The sequence below is a fragment of the Mytilus trossulus genome, chromosome 4 (assembly GCF_036588685.1).
Source record: "Mytilus trossulus isolate FHL-02 chromosome 4, PNRI_Mtr1.1.1.hap1, whole genome shotgun sequence".
NCBI lineage: Eukaryota > Metazoa > Mollusca > Bivalvia > Mytilida > Mytilidae > Mytilus > Mytilus trossulus.
This window is the reverse complement of record NC_086376.1, coordinates 30,339,436-30,364,806: the sequence shown is the minus strand read 5'-3', so window position 1 is coordinate 30,364,806 and position 25,371 is coordinate 30,339,436. Positions and strand designations below refer to the sequence as shown.

Sequence of the window (25,371 nt, the reverse complement as noted above, 5' to 3'; positions counted from 1 at the left end):
TTAATGTTCAACCTATATATACGATATAAATGTGTTTTCTCTTTCCTAAAATAGCACATCTCGGCGAATTTAGTGACAGTCGCAAGCAAAAATAGAAACAGTGAGGCTATTTTGGTTTTGATTATATAAGACTTAAGGTAAGAACATAACATTTTTAATACAATGTTTAAATTACGCTACTCTTGAAAATAATTGGGCAAAAGTTCAAGAAACAAAATTTACCATTTTCAAACAACTTTTAAAAGTTTTTGGAAGAAAAATATTTCGGATCAAAGACATTTTTTTGGACACGATAATAAATTTCAAGTGATGTGCTTTACAAGTTATTTAATGGTTGTTGTGTGTTTAGAAGGATTTGATGTTATTTTACAGGAATTCTTATATCAGCAAGAGGCGTTTTGCAGATTTTGTCGTCTGCTAGAAACGTGGAATCCATACAGAATTAAGGTAACTATTGCTTTATTTTTATTTTATGATACATTATGTACTGGTTTTTAGGAAAATTTAGTATAATTGTAAGTTTCTAACTTTGATAATTAAACCCTAATGGCTTCTAGACAAAAACCGGGTCAGAATAGTCTGCGAGATAATTGATGTTAGTCAACTTAATGAAATTGGATAGAATTTGCGTCATCAACACGTCAAAAAGAATGGGTTGTCACTAGCAACAAATTACCAAGGTAATTGGTGCACCTTGTATCGGAAGATCAGCATGAAAATTGACTCTGGTAGTAGAAAAATCGTTGACATCTCTTAATGAGAGCCTTCCTGCTCAAAATGTGATCTGTGGCATACATTGATTTTACTTCTAATTGACGGCATTCAAAATATATATGTGTGTATACTAAGTAATAAATGTAACAGGTGCCTTTAGAACCTAAGTAATTGAATTGTTTTAAATAGATGCACTTGACTAACTAAATGTAATCTAGAAATTAAGCAAAATGGTATAAATATGAGCTGTGCAGTTTACTGCAATCACGTATACCGGAATAACGTGCACAATGAAATGAAACCGTTTTACAATTTATAGAATTTACAAGACTGCAATCCACTATTAATGTAATCTACGATAGTTATTTCCTGATAAGCGAACGTGATACAAGTACAATTACTCTAATACGAAAAGAGGGCACATGGGGTAAAATATATGACTAAACAAGAGAAGAATAAGACCCAGTCAAAATGTATAAAACTTCTAAAAGCAGCTGATAGTTCCTTTTTATTTTAAGAAAATTATTGCATGTACTTGTACACTGTACAGATTTTACATGTTTTTATAAGAAAAGTTTTATTAATTGTAAATGACATTGCTTTAAGGGATAACATTGACACATTGTTCCACTAGGATGACAATGTTGCCAAATTGTGTGAGTATGTAAACTTGTTTAAAGAAAATAGAGAGAAAAATTGTACACTAACTATTACATTGTGAAAGTGTTTACACACAAAGTGGTAAAGATCAGGTTATATATAGGGGTAGATAATGGGTCAGTGGTGGCATACATGGGTATAAATTGGCCACTATCTGGGACAGTGTACAATACTGAGAGAGAGGGGACTAGTTTGTATAGGTTAGTGAAGGCATACTGCAGTCAGGAGAGTTAATTGGATCACACTTAGGAGTTGAAGGAGGGCTATTCACAGGTAGCATACTGAGAGAGAGAGGGCTATCACTCGGAAGTGAATTGATAGGTAACTCAAAACAGGAAGTCAGAAGTGTTGAGATCTTTGAGGATTTTTTTCCCTGGTTAACTCAGAACAATCAACATGTGATCAGAAGTGTTGTTATCTTTGAGGGAAGTGATGGTTGGTGCAAAACATGTAGACAAAAGTGTTGTAATCTTGGAGGGAAGTGATAGTTGGCTCAGAACAAGTATTCAGAAATGTTGTCATCTTGGATGGAGGAGATAGTTGACTCAAAACAAGTCATCAAAAGCGTTACCATATGTTGGAGTGAAGTGAAAGTTGACTCAGAACAAGTAGTAAGAAGTGTAGCCTTCATGAAAGACAGTAAAAGTTGACTCAGAATAATCAGAAGTGTTGTCATCTTGGACGAAGGAGATTAGTCGACTCAAAACTAATGTTCAGAACTGTTGCCATCTTGGACAGAGGAGACAGTTGACTCAAAACAAGTCATCAAAAGTGTTTCTATATTAAAGTGAAGTCATAGTAGACTCAGAACAAGTAGTCAGAAGTGTTGTCAACTTTGAGGGGGTGATAGTTGACTCATAAAAAGTAGCCAGAAGTGGGTTTTTTTGGAGGAAAGTGATAGTTGACTCAAAACAAGTGGTCAGAAGTGTTGTCATCTTTAAGGGGGTGATAATTGACTGAGAACATGTCAGATCTTAGAAATGTTACCATCTTAGACAGAAGTGATAGTTGACCAAGAAAAAATAGTCACATCCCGTAGAAAGTGACAATCAAGTTTAAACATGTGGTCCTTTAGACTTGTGATCCGAACTTTTGCCATTTGAGCTATTAATATATTGACTGAGGACATTAGGCTGTGTCATCTTTGATTAGCTGACAATAAGATTAAGTTATCTGAAAGTAAGACCAGTCCTTAGATTAACACTATGAAATATCAATATCACTAAAAAATAACCATTAAAAAAAGTAAAATCATAAAAATACTGAACTCAGAGGAAATTCAAATTGGAAAGTCCCTAATCAAATGGCAAAATTAAAAGCGCAAACCAACAAACTAATGGATAACAAGTTCAATATTTCTTTTCAATTGAAAAAAGTATATACTGTGCAAAAATATGTTAGAACTGAAACTGTAACATATTTATTGTGTATCCATTATTTTGGCTATTGGAATCCAGTTTAATATTATATAAGATTATAACAATTATAACTAAATATTTGATTATGGTTATAAACAAAAGTAATTATTTGTTTTTCCTAGGATATGATATTATATTAGGGTTTATGAAGGGCTTTTATATCAGAAAATTTCACAAACGTGCCACATTATTGCAATTGGTGTAACTTTTACTATTTATTGTATCAGTGGCGGATCCAGGGGGTTCAGGCTTTGCCCCCCTGTCTTTTTTTTTTAACAATATATGCTTTTGAATGGTTTGAGCCCCCTTTTAGAAATGGTGATGTTTACTTGATGAATACAACTAGTTTCCCTCAACTTGACATACACAGAAAATGGTGCTATCATTTTATATGAATTTTGGTTCTTTTAATTTTGTTAATACTATTCTGTTGTGGATTCAGAAAATATTATTTATTCATTCCTCACAGAAAACTACAATAATATTTGTACAGTTAACGCATCAGAAACCTTCTTGATGATATTGAGATTCATACAAATATTCTGACTTGATGTTTTTATGTTAGAACAGTCATATTAACTTGTCATGTGTGTCCACCTTAAGTATGTATGTAAATGTGACTTTTTAACCTTTGTTTACATGCTTTATTTTGACTTTTCTCTTATACATGATTTATTTAATACAAATAAAAACATCACATGTTTACTATGGTGTGTCTGTACCTTTTGAATAGTGATTTTTGAGACAGATAGGACTAGAGGACTTTAAAGAACTTCTGTTTATTGAAAGCCACATTTAGGTTTTACAGCAGGGGCAGAGATCCAGCCATTTTGAAAAGGCGGTTCCTAACCCAGGTCAAAAGGGGGGAGTCCAACTACATGTAACCCATTCAAATGCATTGATTGTCCAAAAAAGGGGGGGGTCCAACCCCTGGACCCCCCGTCCTCCCCCTGGATCCGCCACTGTACAGTGAGTTTCATGCAGTGATGTAAAAGTAAGGTTTAAGATTGGGCTTTCAATGGCTTGAGGCATTAGTGGGACTTCAGATACATTTAAGATAAGGGTTGAACTGTGTAAACCTTGTAAATTGAAAAATTGAAGAAGAAAAATATTAATCCAAGGTAAAAAACTTAGGTAAAAATTGGACAAGTTAGACATTCAACATTTTAAACAATTTTATAAATGGAAAGATCTATTTTTATTTCTGTGTGTGTCTGAACAATATTTACCCAACTTCACTTTTGTTGTCCAGTCTGCATTTTTTTCTCTCACAGAATTACAATTTAAAGCTTTGTCAGCAGCATCAACATAAATACCAAAAACTTTGTCAATTTTTTATGGACTATTTTTTTTTACCTGCTTGACAAAGGTAGGCTTAATAACTTATAAACAGATGCCTTTATATGTTACAAAGATTTCTGTCTGTCATATGTCCATTGACCTTGACTTCATTTCATGGTCCAGTGGCTGCTTTCATATAAACTTAGTATGCTTGCAAGGTCTACATGTCTTTCAGTCAAGGTTCACCTGACTTTGACCTCATTTATAGTTCAGTGATCTATGTTAAAAATACATGAATAGACCTGTTTCTCGTATACTGTTAGCAGTAGATAAACTTTATTTGGTTTTTGGAAAAATTGTAAGGTGAACACATCAGTCTGGCAGATTTCATCACACTGCGACCTCATTTTCACAGTTCATTGGTCAAATTGTTACATTTTGTGTTTCCGTCTATTTTTCTATACTCTAAACAACAGGTCTGGTGTATATGGGGTATTAAATGATTGGAAGGTTTTCATGTCAGTCTCTCAGCTTTCATCTGATCATCAGACCTTATTATCACAATTCATTGGTCAATATTAAGTTTTTGTTGTTTGATTTAATACCATAAGCAATAATTGTACTATAATTTTGAATGGAATGACTGAAAGGTGTACATGTATGTCTGATGTCTCATCTGACGAGTACTTCACCTCATTTTTATGGTAGTAAGTTTCCATTGTTGGGTCCTCTTCTAAGATAATGTAACTAATATTTCAACTGTATTTGGAATGATTATTAGGTGTATATATGTCCGTCTTGCTTATAGATATAAGAAGATATGGTATTCGTGCCAATGAGACATCTCTCCATCAAAGTCACAATTTGTGAAAGTAAACCTTTGCTTAGTTTATATAACCTTGACCTCATTTGCATGGATCATATGAGATACTTGTAGTAAAACTTTATCTTTAGGACTACCACCATACATGTATTATGCCAGGTAAAACTGGACATTCAGTATGTTTGAAACTAGAACAAAAGGTGTTTTTTTTGGTATAAGAACATGATCCAAATCAAATTTTAAATTTTTGTCTTCATTCATTTTACTCCTAAATGAGCTGGGCTTTTGTTGTCAGACATCAATGAGTCAATAAGATAGACTAAGATGTGCTGTTTCTGGCAGAGGCAACAATTTTTTAAGTATTGTGATTATGTCAGTTTATGGGGAACCAGGAATTGTAAATCATTTGATCAGTTTAGTAGTTTCAATGAATCAATTTCACTGAGTTGTTAATGCAGGTACTCAAAGTAAATCACTGACTTTATGATGAAGAACAGCAATACAAGTGCTATTCCTTTGTTTTTTGTGTTTTTTGCTGTGCATATATTGATGTTGTGGCATGGATGTTTATCCCACATAATATCCTTTCTTTTCTATCATAAAGTTTTGTATAATGTTTCACAATACTTCTTGTTCTTTGACTTTGATGAATTTACTGAGACTTGGTTTAAAATGTTTGGTGTAGTTTAAAAATGAACAGCTTGTAGAAGAAGGATTATCAATATTTTAGACTACATTATTGATCAAAGTTGGATTTGTTTTCTGATTACCTGTTAATCACCGTCTTATCTTCTTCCTTGAAAGTCAACAAAGTAAACAAAAATCAATGTTATAAAATCATTTATAATTTATGTGACCAAATTGCACCTCACAGTTATATTTGCAATTCTAGATCAGGAAATCTCAGCAGGGAGAAAAGCCACATAAATATCAAAGCTAAAGTTTCAATTTTATGATGAATGATTCAATTTATATCACCAGCAGCTTAAAGTTTGTGACAAGGATAAAAGGATCTTGATACTAGAAGTGCAAATCATCTTTATAAGGTAGAAGTAATGTTATCACGGATGAATAACAAATATTAATATGGCAATGCTGCTGCCTTTTCTTTAAGTTGAAATATTTATTAGAGTGTTACGTAATCTGACTTTTAAGACCAAGAATGTATATGACATTATATTTTAATAGCTTCTTCATGTCACATAATTTTGGTTTTAGGACGGTTTTGGGATTTACACCTCAGTAAATTTCATCATTATCTTCTGATACTCACAGATAGACTTCTCAGTGTACTCACCAAATCTTTACAGTGGCTGGAACATAATGTTCTCAGCTAGAAGATTAATATAATAGAGAAAAAACATATTGATAGTACTTGCGTGATGGGTCTTAGACCCTTTGCATTTCAATGATGTAGATGTAGATCGTATTAAGAAGTTATATTTCTGTAACTAAGAAGTTGTTCCTGTTGAGCATTAGTTTCTTTGAATAAAAGATGTTTTAGGAATTCAGTACTACTATTAAAAATAATATGCTTCTATAAAACTGCTCTTTTTTATTCTTATATTCAGGCGTTTTATATGTAGCTATATAATACAGTTTCTTTGACAAATTCTACAGTCTCTTGTGGAGAGTTGTCTCATTGGCAATCATATATACCCCATCTTCTTATTTTTATTTATACAAGTTAGTTTAAACACACTAATGCAGAATATAATGCACATACACAATAAAAATGAAAATTAATTTGTATGATTTAATAAGATATAGGTTGACGCCTTTATTCAGTATATGAGATGAATATTTAATTACTCCGGTAAGGACCTCTAGCTGGGACTTGTCACAAGCATCTGTCAATAACAGGATATTAAGGTTTCATTTCACTCACTCAACAGTTAACTCAAAATCTTATTAAAGGAAATTGTTTCCTGGAAAATATTGCCCTGAATATTGTAGAATATACATATTTATTAGGGTCAATGAGACTTTAATAATGATGCTCTTCAACATGATTTTAGAGATTGGTAACGACATTGAGCTTGCATGTGTTTGCATCAGAATTATGAACACTTTTTTTGTCAAAGTTAAATGACTGGTTTTGAAGAGCAACATTTTCTAGCTTACTTTGTTTGACCTATTTGTCATAATTCCTAACAGTCTTTTTTGAAAAGGACACTGACTCCTAAAACTCATGCTTTGTTATTTTGTTACCCGTATATAGAAATAGATGGACTTATAACCAACATAAGTAAAAATTATACTTTACATATGCAAAACTTTCTTTTTTATTTACTTTCATTGCATTAAACTGACCCCAAGAGATTTTCAATACATATGCATTTTATATATTTTTGCTAGTAATTTAAAACTTGTAATAGTTCTTTTGTTGTTGTTGAAACAAATGAAGGCGCTTCACAAGCAACGTCTATAGCCAGGGGATTTGAGGGTCCCCGATTATATGAACCAAAAACTCTGTTTTAGAATATAAAGATCAAGATATAGATGAAAGTTTGTCAGAATTTGAATAATGAACCCAAATAATATAATCCTCTGAGACTTCCTCTCTATAATACTGTAAATTCAGAAATTTATTGCCATTTTGTCATTTTAGACTAAAATCTGATTTTATTTCCTGTTTAATTAATTCATATAAAAATTTCAGAATGTGGGTTTAAATTATCGTGATTATCACCCTGTTTAGTGTTGTATTTTTTCCAATAATAAAAACATCGCAATAATTACAGAATTTACAGAACCTAAAGTAAAATTGGTGCTGAAATATTTTTTAGTTCAATGCATCTTTTAAGCATCAGATACAGTTCCATATACGTTGATGATTTATTTATTTTTGTGAATATCAATTTTCATGGAAAAAAACCCAAAAAAACTAGATATTTGATTTTCAATGTTTTTCTATATAGTCTGCATGCAAGTCTGTAAAAGCATGCAGCAAAAATTGTTCTTCATTGAACATTAATAATGCTTTAATCTAGACTACAACACAATCCACCACACAAAATTTTGAACTTTTCAGCAAAGCTGCATTTTGAAATTTTGTGACACACCTCTGAAATAATTTAATGTAACAAAAAACCATGAAGAGCCATTAGTCATGTGCTGCACATTTCATAAATCATCTTAATGGACCAAGCTTTTACAAGTTCTTTATGTTAATATCTAATAAAGTTTGGTCATTAAATTTTTGTGAATAGCACAATGTGCAGAATATTAATGTTGGCTTAACTTGTATCTATCTTGTTGCTGCTGTTGGTCATACTTTCACCTGCACCTAGACAAGTTGATATCTGTTTTTCTGTTGACTCGAGTTGAAGTGTTTTGTTGTTGTCTGTTCAACTTTATTTGTATTATCTTGTAGTTTTGTACCGTCATTTGAGTACCAAGTTGGGAATCTGTAATTTAGGGGTTGTTGTTGGTGACTCAGTCTCTCATATTTGTTAATTGTTTATTGTTTTGTCATTGTTTATACAGGCAATTGGTTATATTTTACATTTTGTCACCGTTTATAGGTGAATAGACAGTGATTTTTGCTCATGGTTGAAGACCATACATTGACCTGAAGTATCTAACATCCACGTCGTTTGGTTTCTGGTGGAGAGTTGTTTCATTTACAATCATACCCGTTTTCTTATTTTATGTTATTTTGTTTGTATTTTAATCGATACTAGTCACTTTCTAAATGAACTTTTACAATGCAAAAATCACAATGAAGGGTATTTACTTTCAACTATTGTTAGTTAATATTTGTTTATATATTTTATCTTTATTAGGTTTGAATTGAAAAGATATTTAGGGTATTCACTTTTATTTGAAGATCGTTGGCCTCACATAACCAACCTTATACCTCTAGGGTGTGTCAAAACAGTTGTGTCTTTAAAAACATACTCTTAAGTTCCCTTATCTAAACAATATAGCCAAATACTGTAGGACTATAACAAACACTTAAACCTCACGGATATGGCATAATGACCGCAAAGTAAAATTATTAACTTCAAATTATTCATTGTAATGAACCGTAATCAAACTGGTTATTGACCGAATTAAAAAAAATATTTAAACTAATAGTTAAATTTTTGATACCTTCATGCCTCAATGGTAAAAAGATTGATTAAATATATGTCTTGTCAGTTTGTTTATATACGTTTTTTAAGACGACAATCGAGGCTCCATATTAGACATGTAACGGAATGTTTTACATCTAATTATGTGTTTGGCGTTAAGTGTAGGTTTTGCAAGCATATAGACTGTATTGATTATAGTCATGTTATGCCTGGAGCTGTGAAGCCAGAAACATGTGAGTGTCTTATGTATTGTATTTCTCTATTATCAAATTTTCAATGGTGTTCAAGTATTTTTTAAAGGAACGGTACGGTTTAAATGAGCTCAAATGTTGCATTATGTAAGCTTCTTCCTGATATAGCGTGATCACTTTCTTTTCTTATATTTCCATCTATAATGTCACGGTGCCAATGGCTGATTTCAGGTTAATTTGTTTAAAGGTGTACTTTACCAAAGGTCAATGCCATATATATTTTATTAAAATTTAATTTGTTTCTTATAATATGTTAGTTCTGATTGACTTGTATAAGTTATCTAAAAGGTTTGAGAATTTCTCATGGTCCAAATTCAGGCATTGGTCAGCCGGACATATTGACCTGTCCATAGACTTCATGAAGAACTAGAACCTGAAGTTCCATGATGAAAACACTCACATTTTAATATGATATACTTTTGGGCAATTGTTTTTATTATTGAAATGAAATAGACTAAAATATTTTAAAATCTGAATTATTAATACAACATCTCTTAATTTGATATTGTTTTTAGGCATCACAAATCAGAGGTTTTAAGTGGCTTGTTTCATAAGTTATACATTTCTACAATGTAGTTTGAATTAGGAAAGATAAATATTTGGGTTCTTATCAATAAACTTTTTTCATCTTGATGATTTGAAACTTTATTTTTTGTGTAACAATTGGCTGATTATGGCCTGAAACCTTTTGAGGTTGATGTTTTGATCACCTCAGGTCTAATTTTCTCAAAACATATTTTGTTGGTAATTTTTTACAAAAGAAAAAAAATGTATCAGAGTAAACAAGAAAGAATGTTTTTTTTATATATAATTTGTATACAAAAATGTTAACATTATATTATTACTGGGTTATTTTGTAATCATTATAACTATAATTAAACAGAATATTGTGATTTTTCTTTTAATAAAAAAAGGTCCTAGCAGAGAAAAATGTAAGTTCCATTTAGGATGAAACAATTTTATTTTTGGGTCTGAGCTTTTCTTATTAAAATTTAATACAGAAATGGATTTTGAACCCACCTAATTCATGAAGTGATCTTTTCATTATCATGGATTTAATAAAATACATTAATTGAAGCTTTTTTAATGATTCTAGGAATAATAATTATGTTTACTAGTTCATCAAATTTTACTATTTTAAATTAAAAGGGGAAATAACCAATAGCTGGAAATTATTTAGAGAATTCTTTAATTGGTCAATTTCTTATTTTTTATGGTTTGTGCCTCTTTATGCAAAATTTATGTATTTTTTTACACTTATAGGACAGTTTATTACTTTTGTAATAATCAGCAGTTATTTACTTACATAACGGTGTATGTCTACATTTTCACCTTCAATAAATTGTTGATCTTCACCTGACCAATGACCATGTTTTATTCCCCATTTAATTTTATTGTCATCATTTGAGTGCCAGTTGTTGCTCCTTAACGCCTTTATAATAGCTTTTGACAATAACTTTTAATAAAGAAGTGTGCCCTTAAACCATTAATTAGCCGCTTTACCTTTATCCATGGTTGTTTCATGGTTCACTAGACATTAGCGGTTCTTTTCAATTGCTCCATTAAAATTATGGATGATCATGAGGACATAGAAATTAAAGAAAGTGCTGTTTGAATAATGGTGATTAGAATTTTCGCAATAGGCTGACCTTTGGTCATCACCTTTGATCCACGGTCTGAGGACAGGTGCAGTAACTGCATCACAACATTTGGTATGATTTTAATAATTCTTAGATGAATCAAAGGAGAAAGTTATTGTTGCATGCATCTGTCCATATTTCAGAATTTCCATATCAAAATTGCATGTCTTATCGTGAAATAATGTGAATTTAATGACCGAAAGTAAATATCAACAAGACATGTCATTTTGGAATAAATTTTGAAAAAAATTGGCAAAAGAGAAAAAGTTAACACATGATGAAGCCATTAATCATTTAGACATTTTCATTATTTTCGTTGAATAAAACCTGTGTCAGTTTAGATATGTTTTTGGCAGAAACTGTGGTCATTTTTCATAAATTTTAGCATGCATGACCACATACTTCCAAAAGGATTGTTATTGGTGGTCATTTGGTCTATAACAGTTTATTGGTGTTTTAATAAATCATCTAAAGAATTATCATCTTGTTTTTGTATTGAATTTAAAATTTCCAAAGATTTATTGGTCGGTAAACAGGTTTAGACGGACAGGCTCTTGCTAGGTTCTTGTTGAAACTTTAAGTATAACAGGTTGAAGATTTTGTATAAAGTCATGGTATTTTTTTTTTTAATAATTTTTAATCAAAATGTGATGATAATTAATTTGATATTGTCATCTCTTGAATTATCTTTTATACAATATACAAGACTTTCTCTGCTTAGCTAGAATACATTGTTGCATTAAGCCATTAACTCAAAGCAAGCAACATTTCTATAGAGAGTTATTTGAAGGATTTCCTCAGTGTCTGTCCCTTTAAGAATTTATCTAAAAGTTTTTTTTAAAAGAAGAAGACAACATATTTGAAAGATACAATCCATATTAATTTGAAAACAAATTCTAATAAAGCCAAACAGAGATCCATGTTTGTATGAAATCAGGGGTTCTCATTGAAGGGGTTCTGATCCCGGATCCCTCTTACTGTTTTGTCAGATTCCAGTATCCCGAATACACTCAATGTATGTAAGCAATTCTTTTTTTTGTTGTAATTTTCCATGTCCAGCTAGACTTCATTTCCATGTTTTACAGCACTTTAAATTTGATTTTTTTTATGTGTTACGCTAAAAAAAATCATAAATCCGGAGTCACGCTTTTAATTTTAGACCCCAATGAAACCCACAATGTATATATGCGTAAACCACACTGGGTCAGACATTATATATATATATATCTCAACAATGTATAGAAGTCTTTTTGTTCTAAATTGTATTATAAGATGACTTTTTGATTTTATAGTGTTGTTGGGTTTACAGCTGTCTCTTGACATTAACCCCACAGAAAAAAATCCACTCCTCACAGTTCACTCACTCACTGAGGTATTAACTAAAAATTCAAAAAAGGTTCAAGTCCATTTATTGAAATCGTTGAACAATATATGAATATGCCAGATGAAATAATACAATTTCAGAAAATGCTTTATTATGACATAAAGCTATCAATATTTGAATTGAAATTTAAACTTTTTTGGACAAGTATCCTTTCCAAAATATTCATTAATAAAAACATGGTAAAATATTTTAATTTTCAGCATATCTTTATCTTTTCGCAACAGACATACACATTACTCATAGCTGTGTTTTTTCTTCCAGTAACACATGTTCTTGCACATTAAAAAAGATTCAATATGTATATATCTTTTAACACTTGTTTTCTATGCAATTACTCGTGTATAAAATCTCCATGTTATATTACTTTGATATTAACCTTAAGTTAATAATTATTGATTTCAACACTTTAATGTATCCTCTTTTCCTGAAAATCTTTCTATCTGATTTGATATCATGTCCTGTCACGTAAAATATTTTATGGGTTTTCTTATTATTGATACTTGAGTGTTATAGCAATTTTAGAAAAATAAAAAAAATGTTTTATATTCCAATTTTGTCAGAAAAGGAAATATAATGGATATAATTATTTACAGTACTTTTAAATACCAATATTTTTGTACTGACCCATCAGATACAGAACTATTAGATACCAATAGCAGACATGGTAATTCTGAGTATTTACATGCTCGGACAATTTTTACTTTAAGGTAATTTAAAAAAAAAATGACATTTTTTGAAAATTTCATCTTTTTACAAGTTTGTATTGATTAGCTATCCTTAAAAATACCAAATTATTAGGAAAAGTGGTAATAATTATGCACCCTTTCCCATGTACCTCTAAAATTGTTTTCTGTTCTCTACTTTAGATTGCCTCAACCAAATGGTGTTGAACTTGTTCACTTATTAAATTACAACAAAACACAGAGCAACTTCAAATATTTGGGAGGCATCACTTTAACTGGACCGCTGAGTTATTTCCCTTTATTATGTTATATGATAGAGGGTGCATCATCTGCATGGGACACATTCTTGATTTTTTACTAATAATTTCATTGTTTTGCTGCATAGATGAAGGGCTTAATGCTAGTTTGACCAAATTTTTATCCAGTTTAACTGAAGTTGTTGTATGTCAGAATGAAATTGAGAATGGAAATGGGGAATGTGTCAAAGCGACAACAACCCGATCATATAGCAGACAACAGCCGAAGGCCACCAATGGGTCTTCAATGTAGCCAGAAACTCCAGCAATGTCTGTTTACTTATGGACATTTTACATGCTGAGTTTTTGGGCGTTTTACTGTTGAAGATTATCAATGTTGTAAGTCTCAAACCATTTTAATTACTGCTAAGGGCAGGCTTATCAAGAAGTTTTATGTACATCATTCCATCAGTGATGTGGATTAAAGAATATTCTGTGAAAATTGAGTCTTATATCAGAAGCACATTAAAATTTCTGTTTTGTAATTTTTATTTTTTTTAATTTTTCCTGTCATCTTCATCTTTAGCTTATGATGCTTATGAAATATAAGTTGTCAAATCCAATTGGTATTTTACATAAATATTTGTTCTTTTTATTTTATAAAATGCAGCATTTAGCATTCACCTATCTATCTACCTTGTAACAAGAGGAGGCTAATAAAAGTAACTTATTTGAAATTGCTGTATTTTATAAAAACTTACAAAAAGAAATTCACTTATCTATATAATCTTCCAGTTGATCTTTAATACCCTAGTATCTATATATTTTAGTATCATATAAATACTCCAAGGATATTGTATACTCTTATTTAACTCTGCTGACTGCCATTAGTGGTTGCTAAATAAAATTGATCACAAGATGTAACAAAATGGATCTTACGAAAAATATAAACTTGTTATGCCACAAACATAAGATGTCAATATTTTTTAGTACACCAGATCCGGATTTCGACAATAAATGTCTCTTCAGTGATGTTAGGGATCGAAACGGTATTTAGAAATTTTAGAAGGCCATATAATTTACCCTCAACATATACATTGTATATATATATGTGTGTGTCTTTCTATTTTTTTTTATGTTTTTTTTGTTTCAGATAAGGGTGAAGGTTGGTACCTAATAAAACGTTTGACCCTATTTATGTACTGTTTTCATTATAATTTGTGTTCATTATAGTATACACAAACAGAAAAAAAATTCTACATTATTTGATAACAGATGTTATACTTTCTTAGATTTAAATATAAAATTTGCTCCTTGAACTTCACTTTATAATATAATGATAGATTTGTGGTATGCCGTGTAATCCTGGCTTGTAATCCATGTTTTTACTCCTCTTGTTACAAACTCATTACCTTTATAATATGATACATTTAATTGTCAAAGGTTTTTACAGCCTTCGGATTATTCTAATATTACAACAGTTCTCAGGAATTTTATTCCATCCTGAAAAAATGATATAAATTTATATAATATACAAATTGTAGGGCAAGGATTATAATATTTGATTTCAGTTTTTGCAATTCTATCCAGTCACAGATTCAGACAGGGGGAACAAAGCCTCCTCCCCTCAAAATAGGGAAAAAATTATATATGTGTAAAATTACAGCCAATTTTTGGGTCACACTACCAATCTCTAACTTCTTATTTCCAGAAGTGTACTCCCTTAACGTCGAATCCTGCATCCATGCTTGCTATGAAAATGACTATTGGGTATTATTTGCTATTATTCTAACAGTTTTGAATGAAATTTCATATTTGATAAACTACCTGTTTCAATGAAATTATTTAAAAAAATTCCCATCTTTGCAGTTTAGTTTAAAGGAGGAAACTATTATTTTATAATTTTGACAAAGACATTTTCAGGATGTTTCAATAAAGGGAAAACAGTTAACATGAATTTATTTTGACCTAGATATTTTCTGTTGATTAGACAGAAAAACACTTTATATTATTTTGAAGAATATTTTCTAAGAATTTGGATAAAAACCAATGTAATGTCCAGCCTTTGGCAATAAGAGAGCATTATGGTCTGTGCATCTTTCCGATATCTTTATGTTTAAGTTTGGATTTCAGGTTGTTTGCTATACATAAGCTTGAGTTCATATAAACTCAAACACTTAGTACACATGTTCATTATAATTTGAACTTTTAAGAATATATGTCAAATTACTTGGATATTGTCTCAGATTTTGCAGTTCGCTAAACATTGAAATGTGATCGTGTCAGAGAAGTATCAGGTATCCACATTACTTTTGTTTTAATTTTATCCATATATTTTCATTGTGAACAATCTTTATTTTGATTTTTGTTATTGCCAATTTCTGGGTATTATACTTAAAGGAAAAACATAGTAAATCTGATGATATTCATTTCTGCTGAGGGGTAATACATTTTTACCATGCATTGAGGTTTTTTTCCCTTATTTTCAAAGGAACTTACCAAAATTTATTCATTATTAGTCATAATTGAATTGAGGGCAGGGGAGTACATGATTTTTCTGAGATTTGACAGCCTTTTTGGTATGAATGATAACTTTATTATTATATACAAATGTTCCAGAAAACATTATATGAGTGCTGGGTTACTGATAATTGTGTGTTTTCAAAAGACAAGATAAACCATACTACATTTTCATGTATGTATCCAAAGTCAGTTATTGCAATTTGTCAACGGAGAATTTGGTACATGGAATATTTTGAGACTTCATTTAATATTTATTCAACATAAAAATAAGATGTTGTATGATTGCCAATGGGACAACTATCCACCGAAGTTCTAATGAAGTGAATATAACACAATCAAAGATATTCCGTACTCTGGGTCAATGACATAAACAAATTGTTAAAAAGTAAAGACCTTAGTACATTTTGACTTTGATAAATTGTTGGGTTAATGTCTCATTGATATATATGCTTCACACATGTCCTTTTATTGAAAACTATGTCATTTTTTTTTCTATTGTAAAGATCCTTTATTATACATTGAGACCTGGGACTAATACATGACTGGTTCCAGCTGACACTTAAAGGGATTCACAGGGTGTCGGATCATAAAGGATGTTTATACAGAAACCATATTATATTATATAAATATTAACCATAACTCACTGCCCCTGTCAGTGTGCAGTTTGAACCATGGTTAGAACCATGGTTAACCATGGTCAACCATGGTTGTATGACCATGGTTGACCATGGTTTGACAAAATTGTTAATTGGCCGACCATGGTTAACCATGGGTTTAATGACCATGGTTGACCATTGTTAGAACCATGGTCAACCATGGTAGGAACCATGGTCAACCGTGGTTACAACCATGGTCAACCGTGGTCCCAACCATGGTCAACCGTGGTCCCAACCATGGTCAACCGTGGTCCCAACCATGGTCAACCGTGGTTCCAACCATGGTCAACCATGGTTATTAATGAGTCAACCATGGTCAACCATCTCCATTAAACCATGGTTGGCCATTTTACATTCTTGTCAAATCAATCTTCAATTATCTTGAAACAGTTAGTCTACTTGTTATGGAGCCTGTATACTTCTTTCCTTTTTGTGTCAGGACTACCAACAAATGCTAAATTGCATGAATCTCTTTAAAGCTACCCTTGCAGAAATGTTCATCCATAAAATGCAAAGCAGTTTCCACCTGCAAGAACATAAAATTTTCCACAAAGAATCAATTGTTCTTGATAATTTGTATACAATAACAGATTTTAAGGATCAAAAATGTTTTATCTTCTTTTGCAAATTTTCAATAATAAAAACACCCAACAAAATAAACATTATGAACATGTTTTTGTTTAAACAAATAATTGTAACCCCCCTTTTTTTTGGTTTACCTTTCAAACAAAAGAATGATTGTGTAAATTATTTTACCATTGACAAAATTTTCATATTGTACAGTTTTATCAGTTACACCTGGAATTAAAAACAATTAAATATAAAATTTATGTTGATATGGATAACTGACACTGACAAAAAAATTTAAAGACCCATTTCAGGTGGCATGTGTTCAATTAATGAAAGCCAAATCAAATACTGTAACAATTTTTACATCTTTTAAACAAAATATCAAACAGATTTCCTGTGAATGTACTTATCTGATAACAAATCTTCTTTACGTGACAACACTGGACATCAAATCCTTCACTTGAATTTTAAAGCGCGAAATAACTTTTGTTCCAAGTCATTTAAATGTTTCGCACTGAGTGAATCATGGTTAACGGTTGGTGATAATAATTGATCATGACGTCGCATGTGTTTCCGGTTGGGGAATAAACATAAACAATAAAGACTAAAGATATCACTCTGAAATGTTTTCAAGTTCTTAAAATATGCCGTATAATGATAAAGAAAGGCAGATTTATGAACTTGGAGAGAAAGTCAGAAATTACGTCTTTGGAAGAAAGAAATACATCGTTAAATGACAGCGTACAACTGTTAAAAAACAAGGAATACTGATCGAAAGTAAGTTCCAACTTCCAGTTTGTAAACGTTTGTAAGTCCCAAATTTGACCCGACTGTAACTAGCATTCTCTGTCACTATAGCTTTACTGCTCAGTTTATGTGTTTTTTAAAATGTATAGAGAATATATTGTTATTGAAATAATCATGAAAGGTCACAATTTACCTCTTGGGAAGGAAGAAATTAAAAATTGTCAATAACATTGTACCACTGAAAAAACGAGCACGATTTTTTAATATTGAAAGTCTCAAAGTAATTTACAATTTGTTATAAATTCCCATGAGTATAATCTAGATCAATATTTATTCACCATGGTCCAGGTTGTCAAATTGACCATGGTTGATTAGACCATGGTCAACCATGGTCAGATGTTTACCATGGTCACAAACGTGGTAAACCATGGTTAACCATGGTTAAATAGAGCATGGTCAACCATGGTCAGATGTTGACCATGGTCACAATCATGGTTAACCATGGTTAACCATGGTTTTCAGCACAGTCAACCATGCTTTGACCATGGTTATCAATGGTTAGCGATGGTAACCATGGTCAACCATGGTTGCATTTTGACAGGGGTGATCGGTCATATAAAAAACTGATTAAAATTTGTATTGGTACATAAAGGTGGGTTTTAATGGAAAATAAATAGGCCATATCATGGAGGTCAAAATGAAATGTCATTTAAGGTTAAAAGGATTAGAGTTGACTTCAGATCAATGGATAAATGTTACACTTTTTAATGTAGGAATTTTTAGCTGTTTCTCTTTTTATTATTTGTTATACCTTTTCAAATACTTCTTAAAAAACCCATGTTAAATGGATAATGATGGCCAAACATTACCTTTCCACCCTATGAGGTAAATGAACATCTTGACCAGATTTGAAGTTGAGTGGATTATAACTGTCCATCTGTCCAGTTAGATTGACCAGTGGCATTGTCCTAGACCTTTGATGTTCTCTGATTAGCCCCTCCCATTATGATCAACATCTGCAGTAACAGTTAAATTTCTCTCAGTTTTCAACTTGTTGAAAATATTAAAAAAAAATCGAAATGATAGGAATGGCGTAAAACTGAATATATAAAGGTAAGATTTTTTGTTAAAATATTTATTTCCTGGTCTGTTACAAAATTCAACAAGATTTTTTATAAAAATAGTGTTTTGAAATTGTTTTCAATACTTTTGAAATTTTCAATGTAAGTCATGTAACAGTTAATGCATTTTTGTGTTATATATTTTTAATGGTATCTTTATAATGTTATATTTGAACTGTCAGAAACGTTGAATTGGCTAATAGGTATTTAAGCATGAATACCATTGGTGGCATTGAGCTGTTTTATACTCTTCTTTGGTTAGGTTGTTCTCACTTGGATACATTCCCCCTGTCGGTCCTTAATTTTATATTGAAAAGAAATTGCATACTATATTTGAAAAGTAAGTTAAAGGCCTCTTTCAGATTTAGAGTTGTTGGGATGCTGTATAATTGATGAATGGGTACACAACACATCTTTCTTCCAAAACACATTCTTCCAGAGGAAAAAAGTATTTAAACAGGAAATTTATCCTTCAACCACTAAAATTATTATTTAGAATTGCAATTTTATTTCCATTTCTATTTATTTAAAAATATTCATGTTGACATTTTACAGAGAAACAATTATCACAATAAATAAAACATCACATCTTGAAGTTTGTAATACAAAACGTAATAGGGCTTCCCTGTTTTAGAGGACAAAAAGTCCAAAAACTTCTTATACCTTGAATATAATAATCTTACAAATTATTCCTGAGTGACCATTAAGACTTAAGTTTAAATGAATGAATTCTTTTGCATGTTATTTGTGGTAGAAGTGAGCGTAGAAAAGAACTATTTTTTTAAAAGTGATAACCTTAGTTCTGTAAGATTTGAGTATTTTAATTCATGACAGAGACTAATCTGTCAACATTCATCATATATATGATTTATAAAAGCATTGGATTTTTTCCTTAGGATATATTTTCTCATGTACATTTAAGTGCCTCATAGTATTTTCCTGAAATATACATGCTAAGATGCTGTTTCACATATATATCACTAAGAGAAAAAGGAATGGGAAATATAAGTCAAACCTAATGTCACAAATCAAATGTTAGTGCAGAATGGTATACAGTTATAGTTAAATAAGAATTATTATTTATTTCAAATATTTTTTTGAAAAAGCAGTGATATAAGATAAAAAAATAAAAAGATGTGGTATATTTAACATTAAGACAACCCTCCACCAGAGACCAAATAACATCAAAGTTTATAACTACTGTAAACCAACTAAATTTCGCGAGCAATTTATTTTCGCAACTTTCACGAGTAGAAAATAAACGCGAAAATAAATCGTCGCGAAAAGGAATAACTTGGATCTTTTACTATCGAACTACATAAAGTTAATAAGAAAATTGCGAAATTAAATTGCTGCGAAGTTGACTAGCTGGGTAGAAACGCGAAATAAAATATCCGCGAAAATAAGTTGGTTTACAGTATATGTAACTGTACAGCTTTCAACAATGAGCAAAATCTGTGTCACAAAGTCAGCTATATTATAAGAGAAGGCACTAAAAACATAAATGTCAAACAATTCAAAGAAGAAAACTATTAAATGGCATGATTTATGTATGAAACATTGAAAGAAAAACACATATTATGTACAGCAACAAAGGACAACTACTAAATAACAGACTCAAAACCTAAAGCTCATTTTACATTCTAAATGGGTTCTGCTTCTGTTAAAACAATTGCATTTAAATTGCAACTTATAAAAATAAAATTAAAGGAACATTATAACTAATAAGTATAATTTAGGATCTTAAATGGATGTATGAAGGGATGAAATTATAAATGAATAAATATATGAGTAACAACAATAAGGGGGTTTCAACTACTGACCATGCAAGGTCTGTATAGCCAGTCAAGGTTGTTAAAACTTCCATTTGTTGGTTTCATTTATAATATTAAGTTGAGGGAGTGATATTTGCCAGAGAGGCAACCAAAGAAAGTTTGAAAACATTTTAAATAGATATTTACATATTTTCTATCTGATTTTGGTCAACATTATTGTTATAACTGTAACATAAGGAATTATTTTGTTAATTTTAGAAATGTTACAGTTGAAAGCCATTAAACAACATTAGAAGCATATACTTCACATTTAAAGAGAAATATCCAAAGCAAACATTGAAGACCACTTACAAGATCCAAGGAGACTTGGCAGCAGGTATGTACTCTAAAAAGCAAAAAAAAACAGAAAAGTGGAGGCAGGAGATAACAAAGGGACAACAAAAGTTGTAGAGATATAAATCACAGTATAAGTTTCATATTTTTCTCTATGCACTGTCCCAGGTTGGGAGCCTACTTCCCTTTTAAAGTTTCATATTTCTTTCCATGCACTGACCGAGATGAGGAGCCTCTGGCCTTTGTTGGTCATGTATGTTTTTTTAAGTTTTGGTTCATTTGTGTCTTGGAGTTTAGGGTGATGTCCATTTTTATTGAGTGTATAAGTCCACATTTATGTTTGAGTGCCTGATTTCCTCCCTGTGTTGAAGACACATTGATGGCCTTGGGATGTTTTATGCTCTTTGGTCATGTTGTTGTCTATTTGACACAGTCCCCAGTTCCTTTCTCAATTTTACCCTTGCATGTAAGTGAAATATTTAAATACATAAATTTAGTGAAAAGGATGGGGTTACTGTAAATACAGAAATTATTGTAATGTTTTTATTAGTGTCAAATGTGAAGTGGGATACATTTTTTAGTATCAGGTTTGCAATAATAAAAACTAGCATTCATAATTTCAGCAGTGATTTTCTTTTAAAAAAAATTGTAATTGCATCAACATGATTTTTCATTTTTCACAGTTAATGCTCACAATGCTGAATATACATATTAATTTTTAAATTTACATTTTACAATTGTTTTAACCATTTTTACATCATTCTATGATCTTGATTTAATATGCATAAAAATGTCACTGAAAAACGACATAAAACTATGTCTTACAGATAGTTGTCTCGTGGCAATCTTTATACAAAAGTTCATGTAATTTTTCATTTTTACCACAGAGTGATCATCATGAGGAAATAGCAAGAATATAATGTAAATATTGACAAGTAAACTGCCTATCCATGTTCAAATGAGCATATAGCATGACATGAAAGAATTGTTAGGATTTTAATGGGAAAATTCTTTTTTTTTTAACACCAACCTTGACAAATTTTAAGATTAGTTTCCTTTATCCATCTATTTTAGTCATTTTCATTTATTAAGCATATTAAATTTTCAGAGTCTTAATTTACAGAGGGGGATTTAAGGGGGCCCTGGGGGACCCAGCCCCCCCCCCCTTTTTGGAAAAAAATGGTTGCTTTTATTGGGAATCACTGAAGTGTGACTGTAGGGGCCACCAGTCTAAGGCAGTCAGTGGGCCCCCACTTATGAAAATTTGTGGATCTGCCAATGATTTACACTGATGATTTTTTTTTTGGTTGCTTCAACTTTCATTAAATACATTGTCCTGAACATGCATGAAATATTTGCCACTGAACATTAAGCAACCAACAAACAATCAATCATAAAATACACTGGGAAAGAGGCTAATTTTTCAGAACAAGATATCAATATTGTCAGCATTTGTGATTTTTTTAAATTTTGACAAAAAGTTGTTTGAATGATTTTTTTTTACATGAGAGTATGTACTAGTGGTTCATTTATTTTCATGGATTAAGAAAAATTGTATTTTTATGGATATTTCATTTTGTGTTTATTCAAAAGCCTGCAGAAGATGTTGACTATTTAAATTAGTGGTTCACTTGTTATAATCTATCAAATCCATGAAAATTGGTCTCCAATGAATATTGATGAATCAGCAGTAATGTACCGGTACACTAAGTTAAATTTTTTACAGTTGAAAGAAATGTTTGAAAAGAACTAAAAGTACAATTTAAAATATGTCAGAAAAAACCCATTAGACATAACATGCATAATAATGATATTTTCACAGCAATATGAGTTTTTTACATAATTTGTAAATATGTATCAACCCTGTGCAAAACATGACATACTTTTAATGATTATGTATCATGTTTTCAGATGCATTGATTTATTTCAAGGTTACAAAAAAAAATCTGCATTTATGGTATTGCTCTATTTTTATAGAATTTTGAGTTCATACAATAAAAGGTCTTTTTATTTTGTTGCCATGGTATTTAAAGGTTTATATGTACCTTAGGTGTGAAGCATTGCAATCGATTTGATATATTCTGAAAGTGTGAAGAAAATACTGTTATTTTAATACCTAAGTGTAAATTGATATTAAATTATTATTATCTGTAACACACCCCAGTAAAGGCCAGTATATCATACATGTGTAGCGTGCTTTTATAATCAATTTGTTCTTAAGGCAGATATTCATGATTTTACACCATCTTATCTCTGGTGACTCCTGATTTAACTCAGATCACATCTATCTGCCCTATCCTGCATAAAGCTTTGTCCTTTTTATTTTACACGAATTGCATCTATTAGCTCTTTCTCCCGATAAATCTCAGATTCTCTCCTAGTTGTATACAAATCATATCTATTAGCTCGTTCTCCCGATAAATCTCAGATTCTCTCCTAGTTGTATACAAATCATATCTATTAGCTCGTTCTCCCGATAAATCTCAGATTCTCTCCTAGTTGTATACAAATCATATCTTAATCAGCTCTTTCTTCCAATAAATCTGCAACTCTCTCCTGGTTTTACATAGATCTTATCTGAGAGCCTTTTCCTGCTTAACTAATCTTTGAATCCCTCTTTTTAATTTGGCTACAATTATGGGCTCCCTGTTTTCCTGGAAGATAAGAAGATCCAAATTCTGAGTACTCCCAGTATTTAATTTTGGAACCCTTAATTGTCTCTTCCAAAAAAATAAATATAAACAGATTTTCGATATATATACCCGGTAGTATATGCTCTTTTTTTTACTCAGCATATTGAACTTTTGCATAACGCGATGTGGTTAATTCTTTACCATTAAATTTAAAAAAAAAAAAAAATGTGATAATTGAAATGATACCTTTTATAACTTGTCCTAAATATCAAAATATAAACTAACTTACGAAGAATCCTAAATATCACTGGGTTATAATCATGGATAATAGAACCAAACTATGAAGTAAAAGAAAAGGTAGAAATAGAACTGTATTTATTAGTCTGACATACCGATAACAAATATAGATATATAAAGTTCAATCTAGCATCATGCAATATCAAATTAAAAATGAAGTCGGTTAAATTGTTTATAGTGATGTCATAGTTTGGTGCTGAGATAAAAGGCCACTGAGGTCTATTCGTGAGTGTATAATAGCAGATTATCGCTATTTTGTGCATTTTTCTTTTGATCTTTTTTTGTGATAATTTTCATATGCTTCTCGCCCGAGATGGAAAAATTATCGCTAGAAACTAAGCAGGCACGTGCATTGCTAATGAAATTGACATTGAAATTGACAACGTTGTCATAGGTAAAATAGAGATAAACAGATTATCATTGGTCATCTCAACTTGATTGCTTTTCTCACTTTCGCTGTACCAGCTCAAGCCGCTCAAGCGAGAAAATCAATCTCGTTAAGATGATCAACGATAATCTATAATTATAGCATATCCTTAGATTTACAAACTATAGATTTCATATTTTCAAGATGTTCTTGTTAAAATGGGCTTCTCGCTACATTGAAGACCTGTTGGTGACCTTCTGCTTTTGTTTTTTCTATGGTCTGGTTGTTGTATTTTTGACACTTTCCCCATTTCCATTCTCAATTTTATTTGAACAGAATGAATATTAATCTGCCTAACACATAGCATACCGCGGTAGTTTTTATTGGTAGGAGATATTTCACATGTCACATGGTAATAATCTGCAACTGAAGTCAAGACATACACAATATTAGTAAAATGTCAGAAAAATATAAACATTTTCGTATGAGTCTGAGAAACTGGGGAGGGATAAGGTTTTACCCAGCCCGTCTCCAGTTTTGTGCCAAAACAAAAGTTTATATTTTTCTGACATTGACTTAATATTCCAAATTGTAACATAAATTTCAAGCTTATTTTCAACTCATGATTGTGGAAAAAGTGTTCCATAATGAACTTGACATAATACAAAATATAGTTATGTTACTATATTTAGGAAATAAACACAACTAGTTGCAGTATACATTTGAATGTGTAAAGTAATTTAATATGTACAAATCTGGTTCTATCACCAATAAATCCAAAGTATTGTGAGACAAAGACACAAATGTATAAAACTTTCCATTAGTTGTTATTTCAAACCAGATGATGATAATTACACCTTGATACAGGTATTTACAGGTGTAAAAATATCAAAATAGACAGGGTTGTGTTACAGTTCTATTTCTGATATTCTCTATTTTCTTAATCCTGATTAAAATAGATAATTTTGATGTAATCAGTATTCTGACCATAGTTGAAAATTGGCATTTATATGCAAATACTTTTTCAGAAAGTCTAATTTATTAAAGATATACATTAATGATAAGCATGCAATGACCATTCAGATTTTTAATAAAACTATTTATTCTCTATACTGTAAAAATTCTGATTTTTTGTGAGATTTTTATTATTGCGAAAAATGCGACAGAGTTGTAATGGCAA

The 25,371-nt window shown here is 30.9% G+C and overlaps 1 protein-coding gene across 2 annotated transcripts in view; it reads left to right on the top strand.

Moving 5' to 3' along the window:
* The window catches only part of LOC134715081 (myocyte-specific enhancer factor 2C-like), an 80,591-nt gene continuing 55,220 nt past the window's right edge, over positions 1 to 25,371 (top strand). The window contains exons 1-3 of one of the 2 annotated variants that reach the window (XM_063576966.1): positions 1 to 137; positions 373 to 447; positions 20,820 to 20,937. The gene's annotated coding sequence lies outside the window, so the exon portion shown is untranslated. Of the gene's footprint in view, positions 138 to 372; positions 448 to 9,108; positions 9,209 to 20,819; positions 20,938 to 25,371 lie in introns of those variants that run through there. The other variant, XM_063576970.1, reaches the window with a different exon arrangement.